The 20,889-nt window shown below is 39.3% G+C and overlaps 1 protein-coding gene across 1 annotated transcript in view; it reads right to left on the bottom strand.

Annotated features, from left to right (window-relative positions):
* The window catches only part of GLRA3 (glycine receptor alpha 3), a 90,711-nt gene that overhangs the window by 44,769 nt on the left and 25,053 nt on the right, over nucleotides 1-20,889 (bottom strand). The gene's annotated exons all lie outside the window — the stretch shown is intronic.

Genomic DNA, 20,889 nt, shown 5'->3' with positions numbered 1-20,889 from the left:
TTTTAATAAATTGTTAATTAATTTGTTAACCTCCCTTTCAGAAAAGGACTTAAAGAAATTTCACTTCTTTTTCAACGGGGCTAGTGGCAGCCTCAAGAGAAGTAAAAAGTTCTGATGAGAAGGTGTTGGTATTATTCATAATTAGCACCATGGTGTGATGAAACGAGAGCCGGGGATTTGTACTTTAGAGATGTAGAAACAAGTTGCTTTTTTGTTTTTTTTTTTTTTGTTTTTGTTTTTTTTTTCTCCCCTGAATTAAGCCAAAACTCTTAGACAAGCCTCAGTGGTCATAGAACTGAGCTTTTCGTGTCTCCCATACAGCAAGAAGGCATAATCATAAAATCATTTTGATTGGAAGAGACCTTTCAGGTCATCAAGTCCAACCATTAAGCTAAAACTGCCAAGTCCACCACTACCCCGTGTCCCTCAGCACCACGTCTGCCTGGCTTTTAAATCCCTCCAGGGATGGCGACTCCACCACTGCCCTGGGCAGCCTCTTCCAATGCTTGACAACACTCTGGTGTAGAATTTTTTCCTAACGTTCAATTTAAACTTTAAATTTTACTGATTTAAATTTTTTCCAGCTTTTAAGATGAAAAAAACCCTACTTATATGTTTCATTGAAGCAAATGAAACTGTTTTTCATTGTTCTCTCCCCTGAAAAGTCTGACCTAAATTGGCTCTCGTTATTCACTAAAAAAATGCCTAATCTATTGAAAAAGATACAGAAAGAGATACATCTGACTGCTATTGTATGAAGGACAAGTATTCATTGTCTCAGTTTATACTTACACATTGTGACCATAAGGCTTAGCTGCTTTTAACAAGTAGGGTTGTTCGATGCGAACACAGAGTCCAGAATTAAATTGCCAGAATTGACCAGTTTTCCTACAAGGGGAATCCTGTTCTCATGTGCTACTTGCCTGGAGGGGTGACTCCTAACTCAAATAACTCTGTGCTGGGGAGGTTTCTTAAGGGGAGAGAGAAATAATCATTTACGTTGTGGTGGCTTCCACAGCCACTTCTGTAACCTCAAGGCTGCTGTTGTCGGACCCTGCTTCTGCGGAATGAGATTGCTCGATGCGTCTACGCTTGATCCACTGTCACAGAATCACAGAATGGCTAGAGTTGGAAGGGACCTTAAAGATCATCTGGTAAAAACACCTCCCTGCCCTGGGCAGGGACACCTCCCACCAGCCCAGGTTGCTCCAAGCCCCGTCCAACCTGGCCTTGAACCCCTCCAGGGATGGGGCAGCCACAGCTTCTCTGGGCAACCCATTGTCTTTTGAAACCCTTGGCCACAGGGCGAGGATCAGGATAATGTTCGTGTACTTCATAGGGCTCAAGAAAATAGAAATTGGGAGATAAGTGATTATTCTTTGTTGTCCATGCTCAGGCTGAGGCCATTATGGACTGCAGTACTAACATTTTAATTAGTAATTTCCAGCACACAGTGAAATCTAAAATACTTACAGAATATGTTGATTCCTTCTTCATTAGGCTGATACAGCTAAAGCTATATTTGGATAGCATACAGAATATGCCTAGATGCTTTATGGAAACTTTTGCACAAATCCTCAAGATATTAACTGCCTAACTCTCACTGGTTTCTTTAATGCATTTTTAATATGTGCTGTATGTGGAATCCTAGATCTGAGAGACAGATATAAAAGCAAATTTCCAAAATATGTCCTTCATTTGAACATTGCGTATCACCTGCTCTCATAATTTTTGAATGCTGTCATTTGAACAGATCATCAATTTTTCATGCATAAATGAATAAGCTTCCAGAACTCAACTGTTACAATTCCAAATAATATTATAATTTTGACTACTATATCCATCTAAGTGAAACCTAGACTTGTCTTTTGCATAATGTAGCCAAATGATTTTTGCTTTATTTGTTCTAACTCACTGTAAAATTTTAACATGGGTATCTTACGGTCTTTCCAAGAACACCACTAAGAGTAAATTTAAAGGCACTCTGAGAAATATTGTTCTTTTCAAGAATTTTTTTAAAATCTGGTAACTACAGTCTATTACCCACTATGGTGTTGTAATGAAGGCTGGATACGATCCTCTGTTCCTACGAAGGTATCTCAGACATACTGGAAAGAGCTGCTCACGTGAAGGCTCAAGTGAGGAATGAAAATTAGCTGGCTGGTCTGGAGTAAGAGCGAGGCAGGACTAGAGAGAACTGCTGGAGTCATGGGGGGAACGGGGACGGCTTTAAATGGCTTAAGTAGATGTTACAAGGGAGATAAATATGTCTCGGGAAGAATAAGGGAATCCTGGTCTAAAAAAGTAACCAATGTCTTGAAGAGCCACTTCAAAGTAAGTATAACTCTGTAACGAGAGTGGGCTATTTGTTTTATTGAATTTGTTTATCGCCCCGTAGGGAATGAGACTATTTGGTCATACAGTTGTGTGGGTGTTATCATTCTTCTCGCTCTCTGCCCTCACCCCCCCAAAAAAAAATTATCGGGTGTTCAGTTGCTAGTGAAATAGTATTAGTAGTTCATGTTTCAGCACAACGTCCTTGGTACACCAACCATAAAATGAATGCTGTAGAGCACATGTCACTTCATTTTCCGTTTTTTTTCTTGGGTAAATGAAAAACATATTTCACCTTTGTTCTACAGAACATTATGTTTGTTTTATGCTTTTTATCTTCAATATACTTTGACTTCTTAATCTTGATGTAATTTGTTAAATAGGATGCTTTTAAGAGGCTAATTAAAAGCCCTTAGGAATTTTACCTTTAATATTTTTATTTTGATATAATACTGGTGAAAAAAAGTTACACTTAAGACTAACTCCACAACTGGAATATAAAATAGAAAACTAAGCAGAAAATGGTTATTTTCTGAACTGGATGAGTGCTGCACAGTCCAGTATAGTACTATAAACTTGGTGTTGCTATGGAACAGAAGTAAAAACATAATGCTAACTTTTTTATTTTACAATTTCTAAGATGAATTCTCCCCTTGTAACATATGCTTTCCTGGTTTACCATAGCTACAATTAATTTTTTATTTTATTTTAGAAAACCATGAGAGAAAACTTCACAAAAAGGGAAGGGCGATTTTGGATTTTGTTCTACTAGCACAAAGCTAGTACCAGGGGGGGACTGGATGGATACAGGTTGTCATAGTTGTCTTCTCTCTTGGGTTTGCTTTCCTGGTCTCACTGCTGTACACGAAAAGCTACTATGTTACAGAACACATTCATAATTTTAATTTTTACTGGTGAGATTTTCTAAAGTTGCTGTCTCATTCTCTGAAAAATATGCAACTTGACATGCTTTTTATTGCCGCCTTGATTAGTATAATTAGTCAGGATGCCCTGTGTCATATTAGTACTTTGTGATAATAACATCTCTCTCTTAAATTTGTTCACTGGCCCTAAGAACTATGGCTGCGCTTTAGGTAACACAATCACTTTGGGTAAATTGATGGAGTTTCATTAGTTTTCCTTTACATACCTGAAAATTTCAGACTGGACCAAAAGCTATCCCGCATATTTCAATATGCCTTTGATGAAATTTCCCTAGTATAGAAACTCAAGGATTTAAATTGAAGCAAACCCCTCAAAGTGGTAAGTCAGTTTGCATGCAGGTTACCTGTGTCAGCGCAAAATCAAAGCGGGAGAAGACCCTTGAAATTCACACTGACATTTAAGAAATGTAAATGAAATCTGTGTAATCTGATGGATTCCCTCTATTTCCTCATGCTTAACAGTTGGAATTCCATGATTACTGAGATTATTTATGGTGAAGCCTCATCTTTAGTCATGCATGTTCAGAAAAGGAATATATAGAAGAAGGATGATCTAGAACGGGACAGGGTAGCCAGTTCTGTGAGAACAGACAGAAAAGTTTGATTTCTTTAAACCAGTAATACAAAGGACTTGTATTATGACTTGATTGATGACTTGATTGCGACCCATAACTATATCAAAGGACAAATACTAGAGGGAGAAAACATTCTAAATCTAAAGACAAGAACATTCTTAACTATCAATAAATTTAGACTGGACTAAAATGGCTCATTCTTTGGCTCATCACGTGTCCTGGTTTGAGGTAAAACACCATGCTAATAAACATTGGTGATCTTTTCACTGACATGATTTATTATTGCAAATAAGGGACTTATCTTTATTTTTTATCACATCTTTGCACTATTACAGGTCTGAACTGCAGCATGGATAGTGCATATATCTATGTTATATGGCAGTTCAATTAATGAGTGGGAAAAAAAAATGCAACAGACTCCATGCTCCACCATTAACTGCAACTCATTAATCTGTCAGAGATTTACCATAGCAGCTGAAGAGAAATTAACTGTGATTTAAATTGATTGCTGAGTACGTAACTTTAATTGACACCCCAAATCTGTGTCAGAGTAACAAGATTTGACTAATGCCAAACATCCCTAAGAACACGCTTTTCTGTACTGCATGGCTGTAGGGCATTCCTTACAAGAAGCAATGTAGATATGCTCTTGATTACGGTAAAGAGTTTGTCTGACTCTCAGAATCCTTCCCAGTGATCTGTCCCTGGATAATTCCACAGGTGGAAGCTCTCTTTCCAGAACTGATTTTGTCAGTGGGTAAAACTAAAGGTGATTTTATTGTTCTTGCTGTGGAATTACACAGTCCATGGGAGCAACTGCAGTAATGCAGTAAAAAGAACTTTGTGAATTTTATGAAGGATTCCTCCCTCGGAGAGGAATGTCTTCATCGATGGGCCTTAGGAGAAAGCCTTCCTCTTGCAATTTTGCTTTCTAATCCTGTGAGTCTTGCAATTTTATTGTATAAGGACGAGTATGCGGTTCCACGCATGAAGACATGGAAAACTTTCCTGTGTCCTGCCTCAAGTCAGTTGGCTAAACACTTCGTTGGTGATCAGGATCTCTCGAGTTGAGCCCTTGTGGGCTGAGGATGAGCCTGTTCGGTTCCTGGATAGAAGCTCTAATCCTAAACTAGTTTGAAATGTTGGTTTCTCTTTCCCCTTCCATCAAGTAGGATAGGCCAGATGGTTTGGGGATTTGGGTGAGGGCTAACTTGCCTCTCATCTCAGGAAGTTTTAGGAAATTGTTTGAGCTATTCAGAAAAGATTTTTGATGGTTTTTGGATGAAGTGTCCTCTCTTTCCTTGTCCACGGATATATAAAAGCAGATTTTAAAGTGTTCGTTAATATTTTTAATCTTTTTGGTTTGTTGGTTTGGTTTGAGTTTGGTTTTGTTTGTTTGTTTGGTTGGTTGGTTGGTTTTTAATACTTCTGAACTACTAGGTAGCCAGGTGGGTGTCCTGTGAATAGTTTTAAAATGTTATTTAAATTTTGCCTAATTCCTTTGCAGTGTTTGACTCCAATTAGTGCCCAGCAATAATCATATTGAAGTCAATGGAACTAGAATGAACTTGTCAAAGAACTAGCTAAAACTAGGAACTGAAAATTTCTACCTGTAATATCAGATATCTCAGATTCTGTTACAAAATCAAAATTCAGAGTTCAGCAAGCAAGTATATATACTACTTGTGTACCAAGTGCTCTTCCCAGGTGTGTCACCTGCTTTCATAACCTTAGATTCAGAAGTGGTGTAGCCTCTGTTAACGTTCTGCCTGGGACACACGAATGTCGCTTGCTGCCTTTCCTTCTGGGTTGAGTAATATCTCATTTACCATCCCTGCTAATGGTTTGGAGGATAAGAACTGCTCTGTCACTACTCCAGTTCAGTCTTTCCCTTACTGAAAGTATGGGGACACTCACAGGATGCTTATTAGTACAGAGCTATCAGTCTTTGTCATGCAATCCACAGCTAAAAGAAGAATGTATTAATAGTTTCTGTGAGGACTCCTTGATTTTTAGCTTCTGACTCCCTTGTCTTTATTACAAAACATTCAAAATCTGTTGAACTCAAAAGTGTGCTACAAAATCTGCTTATTTTCCATGGGATTTAGGATCGAAACATTACAAAATGGTTTAGTCAATTGTACTGTTGGGTTTTTCTTCTGTTTTATTATCAGTAGCAATGGCTGGATTTTAGTTTCTGTGCTCACAAACAATCATCATATCAAAAGTCAAAGCTAGTTAATATCTAGGATGTTTACTTTTAAAAAAAATAATCAAACACAGTACTTACTGTATAATAACATTTGTCACAGCTCTTACTGCATGTCCTAGAATATTTATTAATTGAAGATTGAATATACTACTTCCATTCTTAATGGAAGTTGTGTGTTCCCAACTCCTAATGCATTACACTAAAACCACATTTTGCAACTTGTTCAATGTAATTGCTTTTTTAAGCTTTAGCTCAGGGGCTTTTAACATGTTTGCACTTTCAAGCAGTAGTATAAGGGATTAGATGAAAATGGACATGACAGTTACATGAACAAACATCATGCACTAAGCCTCTGTCTTCGTTGATCTTTGCCTTGTTCTCAGCTGACAAAAGATTCTGGGTATTTTTCTGCAGACAAATTATGTGTCCCTGAAGATGCTCTTGCTCTAGCAGCAGGAGGCATTTCTTGCTAAGTGAAAAGCTGGGTTTTTCTGAGATTATTCATGTGTTCAGATGAATTTTTGGTGCTATATATTCCATGTTGTTATTAGTACATTTTCTGTGTTAGCACTTAGAATATGACTGGTTTCGATGGGTGACTGAATGGGCTCATAGTAGAAATCTTTATTGAAAACATGTATTTGAAATCATCTTCTGTTTCATCTCCTCAGGAAAATATAACCAAATTAATAAGACATGAATTTGGGAATTCCACACTAACTTTCCTTGCAGCCTTTCTCGTGTTGGTAGGTAACTATGACATTATCTAGAATAGGGTGAAAAGGGTAAAATAAAAGGTAAAGCTGAACCAGCTCAAGTCCAGAAGCAGGGTCTCCTAACTCCAGTAGCTTAAATATCTGCTACAATGGGCTGTGGGAAGGGATATATCTCTAACTTCAAACAAACTTGACTAGATTTGAATTGTCTTTAAATTTATTGGTAGGCATAAAGCACACCAAGAAGTGTGTCAAGAAAATCATGTTGTTTTGGAGGTTCTACACTGATGCCATGGCAACACATAAAAGTTAATGTGGATTTGAAGCGTACCAGTGCTGAGGAGGAAGGGAACAATTTGTTTGTCTGCACGAAGACATCTAGTGGCATTTGAAAAGCCCTAAGATATTCTGCCTTTCAGCTGCTGGTTCAAACAGACGCACATCTCCTGCAATCCTATGATATGTCTACCAGCCCTAGACAACCCAGAGACTCTTAGGGATTATTAAGGCCATCTCTAAAAACACTGAGTGCACTTCAGGCAGCGAAATAAAGCTTGAACAGGCACAAACTCCATTCAGTATCCATTTGCTGACCTGCTCCTTTGATGAAGAAATTTGTGAACTGGTGCATGTGGGTCTAGAGGAGTAGCAAGGGAGAAAGAAGAAATGTCAAGTTCATGGGCTTCCGCTAGGTCCTTGATGAAGGGGATGGAGATAGAGGTTACTCATTGGAAAGCCAACGTTATTTTGATAGATCTCAATTACCGTGGTTTGTAATACTACAGTCATACCAGAACACTAGTCACAGGCCCAAATCTGAAATATTTTCCCTACATATTGCTAAGCTGGGAAACGGCCTTGTTACACTGTAAGTTCTTGTATAAATATTTAAAAATTAGAGTAAAATTATCCAAAATGAATGAAAGACTTAAGCAGTGTAAAGTATAGACATATGCTTTGAAAAGTGTTGTTATATATATGTATTATATATTATATATAATATACATTATATCAAAGCATGCAAATCACACACTTTATATGTTCAGTTTTCTGAAACTGTAGACTAGCCAGTTTCATAACGTTCACAAAAATAAGGAAAAACTTGTTGCAAAAGAGGGAACTAATAAAGACTGACTAGAAACATCAAATTTTCAGTACTCTATCCGTTCAATCCTACTAGAAGTCAAGTAGCTAAACCCTCATTCAATTTAAATCTATAAAAGAAGGTAGAGCAACTAAAAAGAAGATTGTGAGAGATCCCACATATTGGAGCACGCAATGTCTGTAGATGGAAAGCAGACTAGAAATCTTCTTTAACTAATCCTGTTATGCCAATAAATTAGCTTTCATATGTTCCTATACGTTTACATTTTGGAAATCTATTACCTGAAAAAGAAATCTAGTGATTGAAAGATCAGGCAACGTAAAGACTGCTTATTTTTTAAAGAAAGTGAATAAATCCAGATTCCCCAGAAGTGCTTTTGAAGATTATTGTTTTATCATTAAAAACAAGTAAAGAATAGCGAATGCATTCTTTTTCTCAGTTACATGTATTCAATATACTCATTTTTAATTCACCTTCAATATCTTCATGATTGTGATAAAATTGATCGATATTTTTTCCCACTGGCTCCCAGTATCTGACAAGAAAGGCCTTGAGGAGGTAGCTGGCTGTCTTTTTCCGGGAAAGGAAGATATGGAATTAAATTTGCTCCCAGGCTTTGATCATGTTTTGTAGAGGCTTGCCAAGAGATGACAATCTGTAGATGCCCGTCTGGAGACACCTGCCTGGGGGATGTAGATGGGAGGGTGGTGCCTCCCGGGTGCGACGGTGAACTACCCGCAGGTGCAAAGGAAAGGGCTTGGGAGTGAGAGAAGGTGCAGAACCCAGCAGGGTCCTGCTGAGGTGGTGAGTGAGACACATTCTGAAGTCATATTTTGTGCTGTTGAAGAAACCAATAGTTTTAGAATCATAGAATCTTCATGGTTGGAAAGGACCTTTGAGATCATCAAGTCCAACCATACACACACCAAAAAACCCCCCCACAAACAAACAACCTCTCTGCCACTAGAGCATGCCCTGAAGTGCCACATCTGGACGTTCCTTAAACACCTCTAGGGATGGTGACTCAACCCCCTCCCTGGGCAGGCTGTTCCAGTGCCTGACCACTCTTGCAGTAAAGTAATTCCTCCTAATATCTAACCTAAACCTCCCCTGCCGCAGCTTTAGACCATTTCCTCTGGTCCTGGTATTACAATCTAGAAGGGTTTAGTGGGGGTGGGTGGAAATAAAAGAGATCTGGCACCTTTGTTATAATGCCAGTAATGACATAGGGAGGGGTATGTCAGTAAAAATGTGTATCAGCCCACACCTTGCCCCGATTGTATCAGCTTTAAAGAAAATAAAAGCCTGAATCACGGTCTCATAATACATCTTGTTCTAGCAGCTGTTAATGAGCATATTTGACAGCATGCTGTGTATTCTCTTCGGAAAAGGAAAATGGCTACGTAGAAAACAGATTCTTACAAGCTCTTTTGATAAATTGTATAATTTTACTGTTTAATTTTAAAGTATTCTAAAATGGTTTAAACTTTATTTGGATATGATTTAGGATATGCCTTTGCAGTATGGGTATGATGTATAAAAAAAAAATCTGAGCGCACAGCTCTTTCACGCTGAGTGATTACTTTGGCTATTGTAATTAAAAATGCACACCCAGAGTGCATGAAGTACCAAGCGTTCAGCATAGAATAAAGACGTGAGAGCAGAACTGAATTTTTAAATGATGCCAAAATAACTCAAACTTATTCAAGGAAAGAATTTCAAGGTTAATGCTTCATGTAAAGTATTTGTGCTGGAGAACTTTTCCGCCACATACTTACTAGACTCAAGCACAGAAATTAGGAACAAAGGTGACAGTCTGAAAATACTTTATTTTCTTAATTCAGGTTCATTTAACTGTTATTCTAAAGTTGACTGAAGCTTTTGTTTCTGTAATCGAAGTGTTAGTAAATTACAGGCTCATGCAAAAATGAGGGAGAAAGGCTGTATTCTTACAGTAATAGATGGGGATTTACGGACTTAACTCCTATTAGCGTTAATGGGAGTTAAGGACAAAATCCCCATATACCATGATGAGATTAATTTTATTGCTTAAATACACATCATGAGGCAGCGATACTAAAGATATTTGAAAAATTCTTTATTTTGTCCTAGTCTCTTGATTTTTTTCTTTTTAAAAATGTCTTTACATTGGTATCTGCATCCCTATAAATAAAAGAAACATCATGACTGTGAGACAATCATAACCTCAATGGAATTCATCTTCTTGTAAGATTGCAAAAAAATATGAAACTTTATAAACAGCATACCTCATAAAAAGTGAACAGAGCTATGTAGTGATGCCGCAATCTTATTTTCACAGGTCCTCAGGTTTTCTGTAACAGTGACTGAACAGATCTCAGCTTGCAAATCAGTTATCTTCACAGCTTTTTCTGGGTAATGCTGTAATTGCTATAGCAGGACATAGACTTTTAGCAACAGCTAGGCAGAGCTGCTATTCAAGCAGATCGAAAAGACTAATATAAAAAAGGAAGAGTAAGAAAGAAGATGCTGGAGGGGATGGGAGTAATGCCATAGGCTTTCATAGCACAGTGCTAAGTTGTGGCTTTTCCTTTCAGTGAAAAAGAGCAGTCAGAAAGAAGACTCTGGAAGCAAGCATAGGGTAGCGGGAGTAAGCGGTGTGAACTTTTCTCCATCTTTTCTAGAACAAGATCAGATGGGTGTAGGTAAACACTGGATCTAAAAATTTGGTTAAAGGCTAAGTTTCCTTTGGAATGATAAAATAAAGATTCTGGAAGAACCTTTCATAGGGGCTGGCATGGAAAGAAAGCATCTGGGTTTTAGGCTGAATTAGAACAGGTGATGAATAGGACTATAAAGCAGAATTGTCTGCAGTAGCAAGGGATTGCACTGATCAAGTCCCTTCAAGTCTTCTGTTCTTAAGAATTGCAGCTTGTGGCTATGGGGAAATGGAAAATTTGGTATCTTTAATCAGAGCTGTTCAGCTTTCCATATTGTACAAAGTGTTTTCTAAAATCTTTAAGAATGTTTGTTAAAACAGACCGGAGAGAATAAGAAAATTATTTCCTACAGTATGTCTGGAAGAGCTGATTGTAACATCTATCATAGTAAATATTTATCGATTTTTAGATAGAAAAATTACTCCTAGGCTTAGAGTACTAAGGCAGCTGCAGGCTTGGATTCAGTCTTTTCTTCAAATGAGGTGAAAACCATTTGAATCTAGGTTTCCCTTAATGTAAGGAAAACGTTAAGAAAATGTTGCCCAGCACCCAAGTGTCGGACTAGCACTGCTGCCTGTTCCCTAGGCCTGTGGGACTGACGTGTTCTGAAACGTTTAGACTTGGGTGCACCTGAAGTTGGTGTAGATGGCTGTATACCTGATTTGACATCTCTCCCAGGACTAGGAAGTCAGAGCAGAAGATACGGTGTGCGGCTGGTGGTGTCTGACAAGAGATTTTTTGGCTGCCCAGCTCAAATGAGCAGACACAGCCACTCAGCTTCCAGCCTAGGCCTGAGGCTCTGGGGTATTTCCCATGTTTTCTGTGACAGCTGGGACTATAAACTGCTAGTTGTTTTTCATGAAAAATCTTGGAGATTCAATACTAAGCATCATGTCTTAGTCCTTTGTTAAGCTGAATGACAAAAACCTGCTAAAATTTAGGAAACGAAGACTACCAGATAATCTGTATGCAGTGCTTTTCGATTAATTTAGTTTGTAGGTAAGGAATTGCATCTTCAGGCACTGCAAAAATAGGATCAGAGAAGAGCAGTCTGCTTTGGAATGAGAAAACCTGTTGTCAGTCTCTAGCTGCAGCTTTTCTACATGAGCTCAGGTTTCCCGACTTCTGCATGTGCCATAGTCCTGAAACGCTCTTCTTGCATCTTGGGAAACTTGAGAGATTCCCTCTTGACTGCTGGCAATAAGTAATTAAAGTTATGTCTTGAAACCTTGACAGCACCACACAGGTCTGAAATTAGTCATAAGTTACCCTTATAGATGGCTATTAAGATCCAGATGATCTGTTTATATCAGTAGGGAAAATTAAATGGAACCAGCAGTCTTTATTTCTGACTTAGATATTTATTCTCTATATTGCATAAAGAACCCATTGAATTTCAGCCCAGAGTTCCAGAAAACATCACAGAATCTGGCTGTCACTCGGCCACCAAACCTCACTGGGATAAATATAAAACCTATTCCGATTCATCTTCTTCCAAAAAAATCTTGAAATAAATCATGGGTCACAGCCACAAAAAAAAATAATCCAGCTTAAAAATCAGAACAACCAAAATGGGAACTTTAGTGTTTCATTTTGGAAACCTTCTGGTATATCATGTTTCTAGATCCTGCTTTAAAGGCGTCTGTTTTTGCAAAAGTCTGTCTGTGGCCGTTACGTGGCTGCTGTCAGGGAAAACTGTCCGTTTGACCTTCTGCTTTACTGTAGATACTTGTTATTATATTTTCAGACCTATGACTTGTTCATGCACAGAATTAGTTCTTTTCAGTTCTTGCATCACTCTTAAATTTCCATTAATAGTGCAAATACACACTAACAACTGAGTCAGATCCTTTATGACAATGCCTTCATCTAAAGCCATTGAAAATGTCCGAAACTTTTTCAAGCAGCTTTTCATCAGCACCGTATCACTTATTCTGGACTTTCACTTCACGGTCAATCTACAGGTGCTGCCCGTATGAGATAATTACCTTTCTTAAAGGAAGTCTCAGTTCTTCATAAATCATTGAAAGGATATTTAGAAATGGCCGGTTTTGAGACCTGAAAACAAGACCTTGCTGTTTCTCCAGTATTTTCTCAAATGCACTCAGTTAATAGGTAAGACTGAACTGTATCTCTAGAGCTTTCAGCGGAACTTGGCCTCAGGATGCTATCTATAAAATTAACCTGAGACTTGGTCTTGAGTTGGTTTGCTGCCGTTTTAGAACGACAAATAACAAAGGTTAACCTAATGTTGAATAAGATTATTTGTTCATTTTTTACAGACGTGTCTATTCATAGTTTATATTTCAGTTTTTCCCTATGTCCACATTGACTATATTGGCTTTTAAACAGATGAAATATGTGGAAACCATCCCTGTAACTGAGCCTCTTTTTCAAATACCGTAATCTCACTCTATTAACCAAGGAACGAATGCTCCTGCTCCCTAATAACTCACCAGAGAGTTGCTTCTGAAAACAGTTTAAAAACCGCTGGCTTGAGGGGCCGGGGAAAGAAAGAAACCTGCCACCAGCTTCTGCAAAGGTCGTCAACTCCAGCAAAGGCAAATCTTCTGGTGATTTTTAAAAATCAGTTTAATCAGCCATTTTTTACTAGTCCAAACCTAAACCAAACATAACAGTCAAAACTATTTCTTCTTTGCTGCCCAAATTCCTGGAATTTAATTCTGGAATGATCCAATCCAAATACTGCCTATTATGTTTTTCGGAAAGACGTAAATCATCAAAGGAATCAGAAAGGAAAAATTGACATTTCCTTTACTTTTTCAGAGTCATAAAAGGAGTGCAAGAGGCTGGAGTTATTTCCTGAGAAAAAAAACTCCAGTATAGATGCCAGGAAAGAATACAGGAATATTCTCATTTTATAACACAGAAAGAGAAGGTGAGGAAAAGGTATAGAATAGTACAATCATCCTCACGAACTTCCCAGAGGCCAGGAAACAAACGCAGTGAGAATATTTTTCCTCATTTCTGACTTTTTGTGTAAGGCTGACTTTCACTGTTAGTAGGGAACCAGATTTCCCCAGATGTGGAAATTCAGCTATTGGTACCTGCTGACCATCGTGTGCAGCATCAGCTGTACTAGCCTCTTCTGTGTGTAGCGTCACCCACCTCTCCATCTGCAGCACCATCTATTACAGTCTATCAGCAAATCGGGTACTTGACCCTCATGTTTCCATGCACAGCTTCAGCTGGTCTCCTCCTTAACAGGTACCTGAAAACACACCTTCTTCTCACCACCCAGTAGCGATACGCACTCACCCTTGATCAGCTCTTGGAAAAAGTTGGTACCATGTCACACCTTGTAACTTGGTGAGATGGATGGGAGCTGGCTGTGCTACCTTTCGCTAACATCTCCTTCTCCCTCTCTGCTTCATTATGCTGTCGTGATACCATCCAGTGTCTTACCTGATATCTTCCACCACACAGTGTCTGAATTCCAAGATTCCCTTCTAAAAAGTTATCCTAGACTAAAAGTTTCAGAGCAGAGCTGCACAAACCAATGTTTTCCATTGCAGCTTATAAAACCATCTGTCATGGGTCCTTTTTTCCCCTTTAATTTGAAAACAAATGAGCCAGCAGTGTGCCCAGGTGGCCAAGAAGGCCAACAGCATCCTGGCCTGTGTCAGGAACAGTGTGGCCAGCAGGACTGGGGCAGTGATGGTCCCACTGTACTGGGCACTGGTGAGGCCCCACCTCGAGGGCTGTGCCCAGTTTTGGGCCCCTCACCACAAGACAGACACTGAGGGGCTGGAGCGTGTCCAGAGAAGGGCAACGGAGCTGGTGAGAGGTCTGGAGCACAAGTCTGGCGAGGAGCGGCTGGGGGTGTTCAGCCTGGAGAAGAGGAGGCTGAGGGGACACCTTCTCGCTCTCTACAGCTCCCTGAAAGGAGGGGGTAGCCAGGGGGGGTCGGGCTCTTCTCCCAAGGAACAAGCCATGGGACAAGAGGAAATGGCCTCAAGTTGCACCAGGGGAGGTTTAGATTGGACATTAGGAAAAATTTCTACACCAAAGTGTTGTCAAGCATTGGAAGAGGCTGCCCAGGGCAGTGGTGGAGTCGCCATCCCCGGAGGGATTTAAAAGCTGGGCAGACGTGGTGCTGAGGGACATGGGGTAGTGGTGGACTTGGCAGTGTTAGGTTAATGGTTGGACTTGATGATCTGAAAGATCTCTTCCAGCCAAAACGATCCTGTGATTCTATTTGTTTGCTAACACCTACGCTGTATGCATCGCAATGTGCTTTTTCAATCCCTCTTGGTTGCATCCTATAGAATTTCCACACAATATGGAAAATAGGTGCTGTATCTGGGGAGGATGGAATGATGCTGTCTGCTTAGAATGCTGGTTCAGCAAAGGATTTGCATGGGTTAACCTGGTCATGTAACAAACCATGCAGCTGCAGACCCGCTAGAATTGGAAACACCTCTGCCTACTCCTGAGTCTGTGACCCAGGCTCAGGGGGGCAGACACAAGTTTATGATAAGATAAAGGACGTTAAATAATTCACCTTCCAAACTCATACAAGACTTCTCTGTGTTGACTTCTCTGTGCCTCGAAAGGAGGGAGTTAATTCTCAAATAGGGAAAAAAAAAAAAAGAATGCTTTTTTTCTAATTTTGAAACTGTAAAGTGGACTTTATCGCATGTTCACTCATCTGAGACAAAACCTATGCAATGTTAGATATTTCTGCCCGTCTCTTCAGTATTAGCACATTGCTGTATCCGTTACAAAGATTTTTTCAGCATATTTTCACCAAAGGCAGGCATATATTTCCTCCTATTTGAGATAATCATCTAAATGATTCATTTAGGAAAAACATTTGGTGAAACTCTTCAGCATTAAGCTTTGCAATGTCTACAAGTGAACGCTCCTTTCAAGTACTCTATTTAAAGACAACCTAGAATAGGTAGAATAGAACATAAATAGAAATGCTCTCTTGAAAAAAAGATGAAGCTAATGAAATTAGAGCTGTGACTCGTGAAAGAGATTATTATGATGGCTTAAAAATGGGTTAACGTAGGTTAAAAGCACATTTTATTTGTAAATGTAAGATAATCTCGTTAGTGCTGGGAGCACAGAAAGGTCTGTCACCTGCTTCCTAACGATACTCAGGACAATACAGGTTTTTCAGGTTGAGTCAATACCCATCAGCAGAAATGTGGCAGGAACAAGTAGGAGACGTGTACTTTTTAATGTGTTAGTTGTCTGCGCTGTTGTCATTTGCATCAGGTCTCTCAGTGAGTGTCCCTTTCAATGCGCTTTTAGCACATGCGTTATACTAAGCATATTCATACATACTTTGTAAATATTGTTGTAAATCTGCATTAAGATCAAAGCGTTGTTCCTGACCTTTAAAACTCAGAAAGCCTTGAAGGAAGTTGGTCAGTCATATTTACTAGAATAAAAGGAGGCTATTTGGGATGGCCTACTATCTGCTCCATAGCTTAACTATTCCGTCGCCTTTGCTTCATGTATTCAGTATTTTGTCTCTGAATATTTGTACATGAAAATGTCGGTGTTGATGTTATTCTCACCCTGTGAAACTGAATAATCTCTTCCTTTTTTGTTGTTGGCGGCTGCCAAGTCTGTATGCGACACGGCTCTTAACGACCAGGAAATCTCTTAGCACCAGCAGGTACAGTGCAAACACAAGCTGAGCACAGCTGGAGCTACAGAGAGACACCCTGTAAGGAACTTCTGAGGAAGCTGTGGTAAAACCTGAAATTTAAGTTCCAATGCACCAATAAAAAAAATGATTAAGTTTCCTGTAGGATATGGTTCCCATATTGCGAATATACATTTAACTTCATATGACCAAGCAGTCTGATTGATTTCTCAGATTTTTAAGGTTAACTGTGCTTAGGTATATTGCTATTTATCTTAAATAAAAAAACTTCAGATGAGAAATTTATGTTACTTATGTTATTTAATCATTTAAATGATTTAAATATTTTTTTAAATCTCCTACTAGTATTTAAGATTTCTAAATCCTTGGGTGAAAAAAAGAATAGTAGCAACATGTAAAAAATGGAACACTGAATCTAGGTTTTCCTTTATATGTTCAAAGCAATAAAAGTTTTATTGGGCCAGAGGATGAGTGTGAAATCTTCACTTCGTGAATATGGTACAGATAGGGTACTGCCGTTCCTCCAATAACAGGAATATTGGCAAGGCTGGACTCTAAGTGGTGCCGATAACAGAAGATTGTTTAAGGGAGTTTTAAATTATGTGCTTTACTTTTTTTTTTTTTTTTTTCCCCCCATCCTCAGAGCATACGTGACATAAATTAAGTTCCTCATATGATCACTTAAAATTACAACAGGTTCGACCGTAATCACAGCAAGAGGTGGCATTCCTTTTTCGCCGCTATGAACTGTCTGGTTTGCCTTTTGAGACAAAGAAAGGGAATAGGAAATAACTGTAACCCACCCTCTAAAGAGGTTGAAAGAAATGTGTAAAATAAGAAAACAGAAAGAAAGAAGCAATCTACAGAGTTAACAAGCTGTAAACCAAATTAAGCTACTTTTTTTTTTTTTTTTTTTGGTTTGGCTGTGGATGAGTTTAAGAGCATCTGCTTGCCCAAAAGCCGATTCCTGCTGCACACAGTCAGTTCCCATCACGCACTGACAAACTCCTCTTCCCTACGGAGAACTACAAAGTCCAGTAATGTAAAGCCGGCCCCCGTCTATTTTGCAGCCGATCTTGTTTTTTTTTTAACCCATTATATTTCTGTAATTGTTTACCGTGTTATACATAACCGAGGCAGCAGAGGGAGCTCAAAGATTTTGGTCTTCAGTGAGAAAACTAAACAACCAGAGAGACGGGGAGAGAGGACCTGGCAGTGCCACAGGGAAAGACCTGCCTCGCTGCACTCGGGCTTCTTTAAAGCTAATAGCTTATATGCATATCCCACTATTCATCTGGTAGTTTTAAATACCAGTGAGACTTCAAAGTACCACTTAGTGGCCAGCTTTTATTTTGCACTTGCTGCTTCCTTCAGCTCTTTTGTTCACAGTTTGGAAAAAAAAACCCAAACATTTATCAAGAATATCAAAGTCCTTTTTGTGTTTAATAAATTGTTCTATCAAGTCACTCTATGCATAACGATTTAGAATAAATATTAAGACATAGGTACCTTCCTAATTTTAAGGTCTATAGTAAATACAATTGGTAAAATAGGGACAATTGGTAAAATACTGAACTGCAGCGAACTGGCTTTTGTTCAACAGTGCAGAAATTTAGTTTGTAAAATAATGCAAGATGGTTTTGATTGTATAGTGATATAGAAAGATTTTCTGTTTTTTCAGAAGATGTTAATCTTCTGTGTTGGGGAGAATTAAAGTTAATAAAATACACGAATGGAAGCCCTATCTACACAAAAGCATTTTTTCTTCTGCAAAAGATTTGAGTCTCCGAGAGGTCAACAGCTGCTGACCATAAGCAAAAGTCTGTTTTGAACTGTATCAGTGGATACGTTATAAACAGAATACCAGCATCTTGAAGGCTGCATTTGTCCTAAGGTCAAGGTTGTGCTTAATTGTCCAGGTTTTGAATGTATGTAATTGGTAGTCAGAAAGTTATGACATCATAGGGATAGCTGAAACATGGTGGGACAACTCACAACTCGCATGACTAGAGGATTGTGATGGATGTCTGTCGGCTGTTTCTTAAAGACAGGCAGGGAAGAAGAGGAGGAGTCACGCTTTATGTTAAGGACCTCGAACGTATAGAAGTCAACCACGGAGACTGTGGAAGTCCTATTGCATGCCTTTGGGTCAAGATCAGAGGGGTCACCTGCAAAGGGGATTTTACAGTAGGCATCTGCTACCAGTCTCCAAGCCAGGATGATAAGGCCAACAAAGCAATATTTGGGCCGCTTAATCTTCAGGTCAGCAGAACCTGGTTCTTATGGGTGATTTCAACTAGCTAGACATTTGTTGGAAGAACAATACAGCAGCTCACATGTCATCCATCGAGTTCCTGGAATGCGTAGAGGACTCCTTTCTCATACAAATGTTAGATGTGCCAACCAGGAATGAGGCACTGCTGGACTTGCTACGCACAAACCAAGAAAACCTGCTTTGTAATGTCTTGGTTAGTGATAGCCTTGGCTGCACTGATCACAACATTGTGGAGTTCGGGATCCTGCTAAGCGCGCTGGAGGTTAGTACTAGGGCAAAGATTTTAGATTTTAGAAGAGAAAAACTTCAGCTCCCTCAGAGCTCAAATGGGAGGGGCGAAGCTTCCAGGGAGGCTAAAGGAGTTAATGAGTGCTGGGAGTTTTTGCAGAGCACTCTTCTGGAAGCACAAAACCAGTTCATCCCCTTTAAAGGTAAGGGAGGTAGGTGGAGAAAGACACCCCCTTGGCTTAACTGTGAGCTTCTGAGCCTGCTCAAAACCAGAAGAGAAGTGTTTTCTCAGAACCAGAGACTGAAAAGGGGAAGAATACCCATTGAGAACTGCAAGAGTATTGCCAGGGTGTGCAGAGATGCAGTTAGAAAAGCAAAAGTTCATCTCGGATTTAAATTGGCCAGAGATGTCAAAAACTGAAAGAAAGGGTTATTCGGTTATTTAAGCAACAAGCAGAAACAGAAGGAAAATGTTGGCCCACTGTTACGCAGGAGAGGTGTATTAGTCACCAACAACGCTGAAAAGGCAAAGGTTCTCAACTCTTCACCTCTATCTTTACTAGCCCTGTTAGGCCTCAGGCCTTTGGAAGAAAAAAACAGGTGGATGCAAACACAAGCCCACTGTCAGTGAAGGAAGAGTTGGTGTGTGAACTGTTACAGGAGCTCGACCCCTACAAATCAATGGGCCCTGACAATATCCACCCGAAAGTGTCCCGAGCTGTCTGACGTTGTTGTGAGGCTGCTCTTCATAATCTTTGAGAAGTCATAGAGATTGGGGGGACATCCCAGAAGATTGGGGGAGGGCTAATGTCACCCTCATCTACAAGAAGGGCTTAAAGGAGGATCCAGGAAATTACAGGCCCATCAGTCTTAGTTATGGAACGAATCCTCCTGGGGGCTATCACAAGTCCAATGAAGCACACGATTGGGAAAAGCCAGCACAGATTCACCAAGGGCAAATCATGCTGGACGAACTTTATCACCTTCTACGACAAAGTAACCTGCTCAGTTGACGGGGGATGAGCGGTGGACATTTTTTCTATAGCATACTACCCTGGAGCTATGTGTTACAGATCAGGTTGTGGTCTATCTCGACTGTTTTAATTGGCTTTCAAGGCAACACAGAACAGAGTGTAATTTCGTTGTGAGATAGAAGTATTGTACTAACTTACTAACTTGTACTGAAAGGAATCATTTATAATTCTCATTTTTTGGAGAGAAAATACACTTGAGATGTGAACTCAGGCATCCTCTTCCCAAATTTGGGACAATTTTTTTAAGTGGCAGCAACTTCAGTTTTCCGTATATCCTTTTTATAGTGATCTAACTGTTAATTTTTGCACTTTACTGGCCCCGTGGTCTATCTCCTGCTTTGCACCATTTTCACCAATACAGCCATTAAAAAGTAGCTGTGGAGCCCTATTCTAATCATGTGGGCACTGCTTAATCCTCTGATTGAACCTGAATAAATCTCCTTGGACGCCATGTCAATCTGTTTGGGATTTGCAGTCTGGCAAGGCACCCAAATACAAATTAAAGTGATTTTCTACCTGAAAAAAAATCATCTGCCTCTCCCAGTAACATCTACCGCTGTGTTCCAAGGCAAGTAAAGATCAGGCAGCTGTGAACATCGCTTTGGAGATAGGGGGCATAAATATTTGACTTTATGTTATTGATTTCCTAACTACAGGTCCTTGGCTACATTCAAAGCTCTCATTTTTGCTCTTACTGGTAATTCAGAAGGATGGCTTTTGCTTAGCATTATTTCTTTATCTTCTTTTCCTTTTTTTTTTTTTCTTGCTGTACCAATTATTTTTGTTCCGTGTTCTGTCATTCCAAGTATGTATCCTGACCCTTGAAATTGTTGGGATTTCAAAGTATTTACTATATTTGGATCTTACAAACTCCCACAGATCTTTCATCTCTCTGTATTTTAACCCCCTCTGTCCCCAAATTACTATGTAACTCTTTTCAAAGGTGTTTATTTACCTTTGTTCAAAATATGTAAGGCACTTCTATGGAGAAAGAATGACTATATGTCCTCTCACACCAAATTTTAAGGAGTAAATCTGTGCTTCAAGTTATAAGCAGACATGTTTCACCTCTAAAATAGGATTATCCAAGTTATTTTTGTCAGTTCACAGTTCAATATTTAGT

The sequence above is a fragment of the Larus michahellis genome, chromosome 5 (genome assembly GCF_964199755.1).
Source record: "Larus michahellis chromosome 5, bLarMic1.1, whole genome shotgun sequence".
Classification (NCBI taxonomy): domain Eukaryota; kingdom Metazoa; phylum Chordata; class Aves; order Charadriiformes; family Laridae; genus Larus; species Larus michahellis.
This window is presented reverse-complemented; position numbering and strand designations above follow the sequence as displayed.